We start from the raw sequence: 12,954 nt of genomic DNA on the forward strand, positions 1-12,954 counted from the left end.
TATGCCAGTGAGGAGATTGTTGATGGTGTTGTAGGTTTACTCTAATTTGTTTCATTTTTTGATGACAGAAGTGTTTCATGGGCGTTTCGTTGATTTGTTTGTAGGGCTTGTTACTAAATATAAAGTGGGTGGTAAGGCACAGTTCCACGAGATTGACTGTGTTATCTTTGCTGCTGAAGTTGGTTCTGTGTTTTTGTCTTTAGTTCTTCGAGTAGTGTCTTCAGTTTTCTTTGGCCACGTTGATGTTAATGGATGTGAACAGGGCTGTTATGTCAAAGGACAACATTATTCCATCCTCTTCTATCTTCGTGTCTTTGATGTTCAGGAATTCTTGGATGGAGTTAATGGAGTAGCATAAATCTTCGACTTGGTGTTTTAGTCCTCAGTGGAGGCCTTTGACTAGTCTGTATATTGGTGCTCCAAGTAGTGAGACTATGGCCTGAGGGGGGCTCCTAGTTTGAAAAAGAGGAGAACAACAATAAACTGAATTCTTAGATGTCACAGTAGAGCGAACAGTCAATGGGAAACTTCAAACTAGCATCTACAGAAAAACAACACACACAAACCAAATACTTAACCACAGCAGCAATCATCCCAACACCCACAAACGAAGCTGCATCAGGACATTATTTCAACGAGCCACTACACACTGCAGCACAGAAAAACTACGAAGACCACAAGAGAAATACGTATATAGTGTATTTAAGGAGAACGCGTCCCCAATAAACCCATTCTGCCGATTTCCCAGTGATGCTTCCAAGCTCACTCTCAAAAATTCGGTTTGTCCCTCCATTCTTTCCTGTTTGTTTTTTGTGGGTTTTGAAAGCGTTCCCAATCCTCTGACTGAGTATTAGAGTTGGGAAGGTAAAAACAATGACTGCAGATGCTGGAAACCAGATTCTGGATTAGTGGTGCTGGAAGAGCACAGCAGTTCAGGCAGCATCCAAGTAGCTTCGAAATCGACGTTTCGGGCAAAAGCCCTTCGTCAGGAATAAAGGCAGTGAGCCTGAAGCATGGAGAGATAAGCTTATCTCTCCATGCTTCAGGCTCACTGCCTTTATTCCTGACGAAGGACTTATGCCCGAAACGTTGATTTCGAAGCTGCTTGGATGCTGCCTGAATTGGAGTTGCGCAGTTATGTTGTGGCTGCACAGGACATTGGTGAGACCACTTTTAGAATATTGTGTGCAATTCTGGTGTCCCTCCAATCAGAAGGATATTGTGAAATTTGAAAGGGTTCTGAAGCACCAATGGGTCCACAGAGGGGAAGAGGCCCTTCTGCTGCCCTGAGTGTGGGAAGGCCTTCAGTGATTCCTCTGCCCTGCTGACGGACCAGTTGGTCCACACCGGGGAAGGCTGTTCTCCGGCCCCAAGTGCGAGATGGCCTTCAGCAGTTCTTCCCACCTGTTGAGACACCAGTGGGTCCACACTGAGAGGCCGTTCTTCTGCCCCAACTGCAGGAGGGGCATTGCTCTTTCCTCCGACGTACTGGCCCATTGGTGTGTCCAAATGGTAGAGAGGTCGTTCAGTTGCCCTATGTGCAGGAAGGCCTTCAGCAATTCCTCGGCCCTGCTGAGGCACCAGTCTATCCACACCGGGGAGAAGCCGTTCTCCTGCCCCGAATGTGGGAAGGTCTTTACCCACTCCTCCACACTGCTGAATCACCAGCTGGACCACACGGGGGTTTGGGGGGGGGGGACAGTGGCGGAGGAGGGGAGGCCATTCTGCTGCCCTAAGTGTGGGAAGGCCTTCAGCAATTCCTCCGCCCTGCTGAAGCACCAGTGTGTCCACCCTGGGGAGAGACCCTTCAGCTGGTCCGAATGTGGGAAGAGGTTCATGTTTTCCTGCAACTTGCGGAAGTACGAGCGGGGGCACCAGCGCTCCCAGCAATCAGATCCCACCAGTGACGCTGCCTTCGGTCACCCCCCAGGACTGAATCTGCTGCCAGTTCTGACAGTGGGTGCAGTGGCAGAGTAGGTGGGCTGTTATTGTTTTCTGCTGGAATGCAATTGCCTCCCCTACACCCCACAAACCCAACGCCAAGGTAGCTCAGGGTTAGCACTGCTGCCTCATGGCACCAGGTACTCAAGAATAATTCCACCCTTGGGGTTCTGTGTGCAATTTATGGAGGGTCGGAAAATGGATCTGAGTGGGTTAGTCTTCGGAAGATCAGTGCAGATGTGTTCGGCTGAAGGTCCTGTTTTTCCACAGTGTGGGTGTGCCATGATTCTATGAGCTTTGCCTTCAGTGGACACTGTTGCTCATTGAGCCCGGGACTGCACATTGCCAATGAAATGATCCAGAGAAACCTAAGACCGCAAGACCATCGGAGAAGAAGTTTGGCCTTCTCTGCCATTCGTTCGAAACAAACGTATTGGATGAGATTAGCTACAGTGTGGAAACAGGCCATTTGTCAAAACAAATCCACACCGACCCTCCGAAGTGTAACCCATCCAGACCCATTTCCCTCTGACTAATGTACCTAACTCTATGGGCAATTAAGCATGGCCAATCCACAAGACCTGCATATCTTTGGTTTATGGAAGAAAACAGGACCACCCAGAGAAAACCCACGCAGACATTGGGAGAATGTGTACACTCCTCACTGACTGCCACCCAAGGCTGGAATAAAACCTGGGTCCCTGGCACTCTGAGGCTGCAGGTGTAACCACTGAGCCACTACATATTGCAACCCGAGGTTGGCAAGCCGGGGGTTGGTAGAATACAGCAAGCCAGGCAGCACCAGGATGTGGAGTAGTCAGCGTTTTGGGTATAAACCCTTCTTCATTACTGAAAGAGTGACTTATCTATGAGAAAAGATTTACATGAATGTTGCTGGGGGTTGGAGGGTTTGAGCTGCAGGGAGAGGCTGAATAGCGTGGGGCTGTTTTCACTGGAGCATCGGAGGCAGAGAAGTGACCTAATAGCGGTTATAAAATCATGAGGGGCATGGACAGTGTAATAGACAATGTCCTTTCCTTGGGGTGGTGGAGTCCAGAACTAGAGGGCATAAGTTTAGGGTGAGAGGCGAAATATATAAAAAGGGACGACATCTTCATGCAGAGGGTGGTACTTATATGAAATGAGCTGCCAGAGTATATGGGTCAGGTGTTGTCAAATGGGACTAGATTAATATAGGATATCAGGTCAGCATGGACAAGTTGGACCGAAGGGTCTGTTTCCATGCTGTACGTGTCTCTGACTACTGGTCCTGATGTAAGTTTAAAATAGAGTCCAAGTAACTTTGAATAGTTCAATCTTGTTGAGCTCACCTCCTGAAAAGTTTCAGATGAATCCCTCTGAGAGATACTGTTTAAACATGCTGAGTTGGACAAAGTATCCCATCAAGTTCAACACAAACCCAGAGTTGAAGAAGTCAGAAGTCAGAACACCAAGGGGACCAAAACTGATCACAATATTCCAGGTGCGGCCTCATCAACGTCCTGTATAACTACAACATAACTTGCCAACATCTATACTCAATTCCCTAACTGATGAAGGCCAGTGTGCTGAAACCTTTCTTCACTACCTTGTGTACCGATGTAATCAGAGATATAGGACCGACTTTAAACTGATGCAGAATCCAGCTGCTGAGAGCCCAGAAGCAGAGTAGTGCTGAGTGAGTGTGCTGGGCTTTAGATTTTGTCACCACCTCCCCACACCTCTAGAGACCTCAGGTCTGTAGCTTGCCTTCTTATCTTTGAGGGTTTTCCACCTGTTTGAAACAGCCTGTCCTGCAATTAACCCCTTTATGCCAAGGCGTTCCTTCTACAGGCAGAATTAATTGTCCTTCTGTCACACAGTTATTAAACACCATTATCTCATCTGTCCAAAGGAACTGCTCATTGCTTTGCCTCCTCCTTCCCAGCGATAGTTAATGTATGTTATTTGTTAACTCCCTTGTAGCAGTTTCTCATTGGCCCTTTCGTTTCTTGGTCCAGAAAGTGTTATTGCTGACTCATGAAGTTTTCAAAGTTCTGGAGTTTACAGGACCACACCACATTCCTCTCTGCCTCCCCCCGGAATAACGATTGCTCCTGAGGTACTCACAGTTCCTGACGTTCCTTGATATCCCCAAATACAATCCATATGTCAGAAAATCACTGGTGCTGCCCTGACATAGATAGTCAATGTTTGAACAGAAGATTATGGGGAGAAAATGCAGAAATCCGAAATGCAAAGAGAATTGGGAGTTCAAGTCCAGGATTTTCTCAAAGTAAACTTGCAGGTTTAGTTGCACTTTCCCCTGCAAGTGCCGAATGTGTGACACCAGCCCATTTACCTATTCCCTCCTCGCTATCCAAGGGGCCAAACTTACATTCCAGGTGAAGTGGCCCTTTACCTGCACTTCCCACAACCCAGTCTACTGCATTTGCTGCTCACAATGTGGTCTCATCTACATTGGGGAAAACGAACCGTAAACTGGGTGACTGCTGCACAGAACATCTACGTTCTGCCTGCAAAAAAGACCCTGAGCTTCCAGTTGCCTGCCAATTCCACACCCCACCCTGTTCCCTGGCCAACATCTCTGTCTCAGGTTTGCTGTTGTGTTCCAGCGAAGCTCAGCACCAGCAGAACGAAGAGCACCGAATATTGCACTTGGGGACCATACATCCCTCTGGTTCCAATATCCAATTCAATAATTCTAGGACCTGAACTCCATAGTATCCTCGTCCCTTCCACACACACCAAGCCTTGTTATCACATAGTCTGTCATTCCACACTACTTCGCCACGAACAGTGTCCATTAACAGTTAATCACCCCCCCCCCCGCCCCCCCCCCACTCCACGCAGATCGTTATCAACTCCTTTTTCTGTCCAACAGTTCTTCCCTCGCTTTGGGCTCTGTCCTGATCTCCGCCTTCCTCCCACAATATCTCCTGCATATAAACCGGTATTTTCCCAATCACCATCTGTTCTTTGGAAGGGTCACCGGCAACTCCTGTTTTTTGTTTCTGATATACAGCAGCCGCAATTCTTTCAGATTTTTATTGAGAGAGAGTTGGAAATTGTTTCGAGAGACAGAAGGAGAAGGGGGAGAAACAGAACAGACATGAACGTAAAATCATTGTAGTGCGATCACTTCCCTTAAGCATGAATAGAGCGCGCGGGCCATCTGTGAGCTTGTGGCGCAACGGTAGCGCGTCTGACTCCAGATCAGGAGGTTGTGTGTTCAGATCACGTCAAGCTCACTACAATCAACGTCTGACATTTCAAATGAAGAAAGGAGTGCGTTCACTCCGTATATCGGTTGTATCAAAAGTTCTTTGCGGAAACTTTCGATCACACGTGAATCTTAGCTGTTGATTTGATTTGTGAACACTGTGTCAGGGAGGTGGTGTGCCCATTGTTTGGGTAAATGCTCAGCTCCCCGCAATGTTGGAAGTCGAACACAAACTGTTCATCACGTGATTTAAACACACAGCCGCTTCGTTCAGTTGGTGACAGCGCAGTGTGAATAACATGAGACGATGCCATGAATATCAGTGAACTGCTCTTTTTGTTAAATCCAAAAGTTCTTGATTTCTTTTCACAACTTACTGGTATTCACACCTGCACATTCAATGTCAAACTCTGACATCAGAACTTAAATTACAGCATTAATTTTGACTTACAATATTCGAACAAACAAATTAATAGCACACAGTGAATAAATACCAAGTCTGATTAATATGAAATTAAATTTGACCAAAAAATATAAAATCAAGATGGGAGATAACAAATGGGGGAAGGGCAGAAGGCAAGAAATGCAGCATCATAGAACGTGCTCCTCCAGAGAGTGCATTTTATCAACTACCACTGCTAAATATAAACACTCTGATATGATCCTCCAGTTTTAATATAAACCATAGTCCCATACAGTAGGTACAATTTAAATAAGTTAAAAATACAAGTTTTGAGCAAATCCAGCTTCCAGCCTTACCCCCCGCTTCTTGGAGTTTGGACCTTCCTCCAGCTCCAGGGGGTTGTTGAACTCCTGGGCTCCAGCGGCCACGCCTCCACTGAAGAAGCTTTGGGAAACAGATGCAAAGGCAAGATACAGAACAGAGAACCTTTGTATATGAAAGTAGATTTCAGAGACATTGAGCAATAGCATGACATGTTATGTACTCATCGACCTCTGGGTTATCTACCCAGCACATTCATGCAGCACTACTCTACTTCTGTGCTCCCAGCAGCTGGATCGTGGATCAGTTTAAAGTAGGTCCTATATCTCTGATTACATTGGTACACAAGGCAGTGAAGAAAGGTTTCAGCACACTGGCCTTCATCAGTTAGGGAATTGAGTATAGATGTTGGCAAGTTATGTTGTAGTTATTCAGGACGTTGATGAGGCTGCACCTGGAATATTGTGATCAGATTTGGTCCCCTTGGTGTTCTGACTTCTGACTTCTTCAACTCTGGGTTTGTGTTGAACTTGATGGGATACTTTGTCCAACTCAGCATGTTTAAACAGTATCTCTCAGAGGGATTCATCTGAAACTTTTCAGGAGGTGAGCTCAACAAGATCGAACTATTCAAAGTTACTTGGACTCTATTTTAAAGTTCCATCAGGACCAGTAGTCAGAGACACGTACATCATGGAAACAGACCCTTCGTTCCAACTTGTCCATGCTGACCTGATATCCTATGTTAACCTTCTCCCATTTGACAGCACCTGTCCCATATACTCTGGCAGCTCATTTCATATAAGTACCACCCTCTGAATGAAGAAGTTGTCCCTTTAATATGTTTCGCCTCTTACCCTAAACTTATGCCCTCTAGTTCTGGACTCCCCCACCCCAAGGAAAGGACATTGTCTGTTACACTGTCCATGCCCCTCATGATTTTATAACCGCTATGAGGTCACTTCTCTGCCTCCGATACTCCAGTGAAAACAGCCCCACGCTATTCAGCCTCTCCCTGTAGCTCAAACCCTCCAACACCCAGCCACATTCCTGTAAATCGTTTCTCATGGAGAAGTCAACGTTTCAGTCCTGAAGAAGGGTTAATACCCAAAACGCTGACTGCTCCACATCCTGGTGCTGCCTGGCTTGCTGTATTCTCCCAACCTCCTGCTTGCCAACTTCGGGTTGCAACATGTAGTGGCTCAGTGTTTACCACTGCAGGCTCACAATGCCAGGGTCCCAGGTTTGATTCCAGCCTTGGGTGGCAGTCTGTGAGGAATTTGCACTTTCTCCCAATGTCTGCGTGACTTTTCTCTGGATGGACCTGTTTTCTTCCATAATCCAAAGATGTGCAGGTCATGTGGATTGGCCATGCTTAATTGCCCATAGAATTAGGTATATTAGTCAGAGGGAAATTGGTCTTGATGGGTTACTCTTCGGGCGGGTCGGTGTGGACTTGTTGGGACGAATGGCCTGTTTCCGCACTGTAGCTAATCCCATCCAATCCTTTTCTTACTAAAGGATGGCAGAGTCGGCCAAATGGACTAAGTTCTGCTCTGATGGTCTTGCGGTCTTAGGTTTCTCTGGATCATTTCATTGGCAATGTGCAGTCCCGGGCTCAATGAGCAGCAGTGTCCACTGAAAGCAAACCTCATAGGATCGTAGAACTCCTCCAAAGTGGAAACAGGTCCTTCAGCCGAACACATCTGCACTGATCTTCCGAAGACTAACCCACTCAGATCCATTTTCCTACCCTCCATAACTTGCACACAGTGCCCCAAGGGTGGAATTATTCCTGGGTTCCTGGTGCCATGAGGCAGCAGTGCTAACCCTGAGCCACCATGGAGTTGTGGTTGTGGTGGGTGGGGGAGGCAATTGCAGTCCAGCAGAAAACAAAAACAGCCCACCTACTCTCCCACTGCACCCACTGTCAGAACTGGCAGGAGGTTGAGTCCTGGGAGGTGACTGAAGGCATCATCACTGGTAGGATCTGATTGCTGGGAGCGCTGGTCCCCCGCTGGTGCTTCCGCAAGTTGCAGGAAAACATGAACCTCTTCCCACACTCGGGCCAGCTGGAGGGCATCTTCCTGGTGTGGGCACATTGGTGCTTCAGTAGGGCAGAGGAATTGCTGACGGCCTTCCCGCAATTAGGGCAGCAGAATGGCCTCCCCCTCTCCACCACTGACACCCCCAACACCCCCGTGTGGTCCAGCTGGTGATTCAACAGTGGGGAGGAGCAGGCAAAGACCTTCCCACATTCGGCAGGAGAACGGCTTCTCCCTGGTGTGGATGGACTGGTGCCTCAGCAGGGCATCAGAATTGCTGAAGGCCTTCCTGCACATAGGGCAACTGAACGACCTCTCCAACATGTGCACACACCAATAGGCCAGTAGGTCGGAGGAAAGAGCAATGCCCTTCCTGCAATCGGGGCAGATGAACGGCCTCTCAGTGTGGACCCACTGGTGTCTCAGCAGGTGGGAAGAACTGCTGAAGGCCATCTCGCACTTGGGGCCGGAGAACAGCCTTCCCCGGTGTGGACCAACTGGTGCGTCAGCAGGGCAGAGGAATCACTGAAGGCCTTCCCACACTCAGGGCGGCAGAAGGGCCTCTTCATCTCTGTGGGCCCATTGGTGCTTCAGAACCCTTTCAAATTTCACAATAACCTTCTGATAGGAGGGAGACCAGAATTGCACACAATATTCCAAAAGTGGTCGAACCAATGTCCTGTCCAGCCACAACATAACTTCTCAACTTCAATACTCAGTCAGAGGATTGCGAAAGCTTTCAAAACCCACGAAAAACAAACAGGAAAGAATGGAGGGTCAAACCGAATTTTTGAGAGTCAGCTTGGAAGCATCAATGAGAAATCGGCAGAATGGGTTAATTGGGGACGTGTTCTCCTTAAATACAATAGATACGTATTTCTCTTGTGCTCTTCATAGTTTCTGTATGCTGCAGTTTGTAGTGGCTTGTTGAAATAATGTCCTGATGCAGTTTCGTTTGTGGGTGTTGGGATGATTGCTTCTGCAGTTAAGTATTTGGATTGTGTGTGTTATTTTTCTGCAGATGCCAGTTTGAAGTTCCCCATTGACTGTTCGCTCTACTGTGACACCTAAGAATGGCAGTTTATTGTTGTTCTCCTCTTTTTCAAACCAGGACACCCCCCCCCCCCCCCCCACCGCCCGCCTCAGGCCATAGTCTCACCACTTGGAACACCAATATACAGACTAGTCAAAGGCCTCCACTGAGGACTAAAACACCAAGTCGAAGATTCATGCCACTCCATTTACTCCATCCAAGAATTCCTGAACACCAAAGACACGAAGATAGAAGGGGATGGAATAATGCTGTCCTTTGACATAACAGCCCTGTTCACATCCATTAACATCAACGTGACCAAAGAAAACTGAAGACACTACTCGAAGAACCAAAGACACAAACACAGGGCCAACTTCATCAGCAAAGATAACACTGTCAACCTCGTGGAACTGTGCCTTACCACCCACTTTATATTCAGTAACAAGCCCTACAAACAAATCAACGAAACGCCCATGAAACACTTCTGTCATCAAAACATGAAACAAATTAGAGGAAACCTACAACACCATCAACAATCTCCTCACTGGCATAAAATTCACAAAAGAGGAGAACAACAACAAAGTGCCATTTCTGGATGTCACAGTAGAGCGAACAGTCAATGGTAAATTCAAAACAGCCTCTACAGGAAAACAACACACGCGAACCAAGTACTTCGCTGCAGAAGTAATCATCCCTACACATGCAAACAAACCTGAATGAGGACACGATTTCAACGAACCACGTCACACTGCAACACCCAGTGACAACGAATACCAATAAGTAACTGTGCAGCGCATTTAAGGAGAATGGGTAGTCAAAATAGGCACTGGAAATGGCTTCCCTGACCGGGAATCGAACCCGGGCAGCAGCCGTGAAAGCGCCGAATCCTAACCACTAGACCACCAGGGATATACGGAAAACGTTCGACAGCTCTACTGAAAATTTCTTCCCAGCCCGGAAATCGAAGCCGGGTCACAGGAGTTCGAAGGCGAACACCAATGTCATTTCTTGTATCTATTGCTCCCGGTACGGTCGCCTCTACATTGGGGAGACTGGAGCCCCGTCGCAGAGTCAAGTCACAGCGCTTGAGGGAACATCTCCAGGACACCCGCAATAATCAACCCCATCGCCCTGTGGCCCAACATTTCAACCTCCCCTCCCACTCTGCCAGGGACATGCAGGACCTGGGCCGCCTCCATCGCCGCTCCCTCCCCACCCGATGCCTGGAGGAAAAACGCCCCAACTTCTGCCTCGGATACATTCAACCCCAGGACATCAATGTGGACTGCACCAGTTTCCTCATTTCCCCTCCCCCCACCTTACCTCAGTTCCAACCTTCCAGCTCAGCGTTATCCTCATGACCTGTCCGACCTGCCAATCTCCCTTCCCACCTATCCGCTCCACCCTCCTCTCTGACCTGTCACCTCCGTCCCCACCCGCATTCACCTATTGTACTCCTTGCTACTTACGGCCCAGCACCCCCCCAATTTATCTCTCCACCCCTGGAAGCGTCCTGCCTCTTTTCCTGATGAAGGGCTTCTGCCCGAAACGTCGATTTTCCTGATCCTCAGAAGCTGTCTATCCTGCTGTAATTTTCCAGCACCACTCTGATCTAAACTCTGGTTTCCAGCATCTGCAGTCCTCACCTTTGCCTACCCAATAAACCCAGTGTGCCGATTTCACATCAACAAACTGACACAAGCAGACACAACGTCTGCAGAAACTCTAGCCACATTACTTTACATTAAAGACATCTGGGAAATAATGTCCAGACAAATCAAACCTCTCAGCATCATGGGAGCCCACAAATCTACCAACACACTTAAACAGCGGCGAAGGAACCTGAAATACCCGATACAAACAACCAGCAAACGAATGTTACTTACAAAATACCATACAAGGAAATATATACATGAACTCTGCCGCACAGTTCTCTGTGGCAAGAAATGCTGGGATGAGATAAGGAAGATTTTTTTAGCCAAAACGAATCGGCACTGACTGGACAGCCATTTAAAATCAACGCTGTCTGCCCAGGATGGAAGACACGAAGGGATGAACAGTTTTCTTATTTCCTGAAGATTTACAAAGCTGAGTCTGGGTTTTCGTGTTTGTTCCCTTTCCACTCCCAGGAGCCGCAGTGGTTGGGGCGGTGTGTTGGGGAAAGTGAAATGTGCCCGTGAGCAGCGTGTGGGGCTATTTCAGCTTCCCCTCCTCTGACAGCGCTGTGACTTGACTCTGATGTTCTCAGGGACACTGACTGACACGAGACAGTGAAAAGAGTCTCGTTCCTGCAGATCAGGAATTCAAACCGTAAGCCGGTTTCAGGACAATGAGAAAGATTAATTGGGGTGTGTGAAGAAGCTGTGAGCTGCATTTCAAACAGGGAGCTGGAGTCAGATGCGTCAACCATTGCGCCCCTGTCACTGTGCGGACCTGACGCCGCCATGCTGCAGAGTTCTGACGTTAACAAGGACATGCGCAGCAATGGGAACATTCACAAGGTGAACAACCAAAGATAATCACCGTCACTGCTTCCCTTCCACAGGCCCAACTTTGTGAAGCAGTATCTTTCACTGGCAAATAAAACACCTTTGTCCTCAGATGCCTGCTTAACTTCGATCACGACTTCAATCCCCTCACTGTTCTAGTCTCATTTCCAAACTCTTGGCTCATCGCCTCAACAGCAGCTCTGTGGGTATCTGCTTGTTCCACCCTGACAGGCAGTGGGCTACAAATTCCCGACCAGTCCCAATATGATTGAAAAACTTCAAACACTCCACTGATTTGCATCTTTAAAAAAATCCGTGGAGGAATCTCCCTTTCTTTTTGACGACGTTTCTCAACTGTAGTCGGCAGGGTTCACACCTGCGTGGGGAAACCGCAATGGATTTCATGTCCATCGCATTCACCACTCGGCCCATCAATACAGAACCACACTGACAGCTTCATTTCCCAGGTCTCTCTGCCTGTGGAGCTGAGAAAGAGTAAATCATTGCAGAGTTTGTTTGAATCCAATCACTCCACAGGTTTCGAAAGGGTTAAATATCTGCAAATGGCGAGTCTGAGTGTTTCATCCTGAAAGATGAAATGGACGTTCAGTTAAAAACAAAAACAGAAATTGCAGGAGCAACTCGGCAGGTCAGTCAGCATCTGAGGAAGGAGAATCAGAGACAACATTTCAGAACTCTTTTTTTCCTCATCCAGGTACAGCCAAACCTGCTGAGTTTCTCCAGCAGTTTCTCTTTCTGTCTCGGACTCTAAGCATCCGCAGTCCTTTACGTTAGAAGTTCAATCAATTCAGAAACCCCTTTGTACTGCCTCGGTGGAAAAGATGTCCGTTTGGGAAACATTTTCCTAAAACCATTAAAAACGTGCACTTTCGTAGCCAAGAAAGCGGTAGGAGTGAGAACAAGAAACATTCTATCCCTGGGTGGTCTCGAACCACCAACCTTTCGGTTAACAGCCGAACGCGCTGACCAATTGCGCCACAGAGACAGATCGCAGCGCTGCCCGCACAGGGTCTTTCAGGAATCTACTATTGAATTCATAATTCAACCCACCCCGCCCAAAATTACCATTGTTTTCTATCAGTTTTACTTTTCCATAATAAAGCCTTGGACATTCATTATGGAGACATGGGAACAGCCTGATCCCACCATCTGCAGGCACATCCATGTCACGAGCAACGAGCTCTCCTGCACCGGGGCCATCGCCCTCCGAGCCTTTCATTGTTTTGCCTCTTCCTAAATTTTCTCATTGGCCCCGAGCCGAGAATGGGTTTGAATTCTTGATGTGCATAGAATTCTTTCAATGTCTCGGGTCAGTTCATGTCCCGAGAATATCAGAGTCAATCAGCCTCTTAAACAAGGGGACAGTGTCTGGACTGTCTCTGCTCAGTCCGTCAGTTCATCCTTCATTCTCCTCGAATTCCACTTCCCAAAGAGTTTCTAAAGATTCACAAAGCTGGAGACTGGGATTTCTGTTTTAC

General features: G+C 47.7%; 2 non-coding genes across 2 annotated transcripts; one reads left to right on the forward strand and one right to left on the reverse strand.

Moving 5' to 3' along the window:
* Positions 1-5,120: 5,120 nt before the first annotated feature.
* On the forward strand, positions 5,121-5,192 carry trnaw-cca (transfer RNA tryptophan (anticodon CCA)). The gene has a single exon. It is a non-coding gene; the product is annotated as a tRNA-Trp (tRNA).
* Positions 5,193-12,387: 7,195 nt separating this feature from the next.
* On the reverse strand, positions 12,388-12,461 carry trnan-guu (transfer RNA asparagine (anticodon GUU)). The gene has a single exon. It is a non-coding gene; the product is annotated as a tRNA-Asn (tRNA).
* Between the last annotated feature and the right edge of the window lie 493 nt (positions 12,462-12,954).

The sequence above is a fragment of the Chiloscyllium punctatum genome, chromosome 36 (assembly GCF_047496795.1).
Source record: "Chiloscyllium punctatum isolate Juve2018m chromosome 36, sChiPun1.3, whole genome shotgun sequence".
Taxonomy (NCBI): Eukaryota; Metazoa; Chordata; class Chondrichthyes; order Orectolobiformes; family Hemiscylliidae; genus Chiloscyllium; species Chiloscyllium punctatum.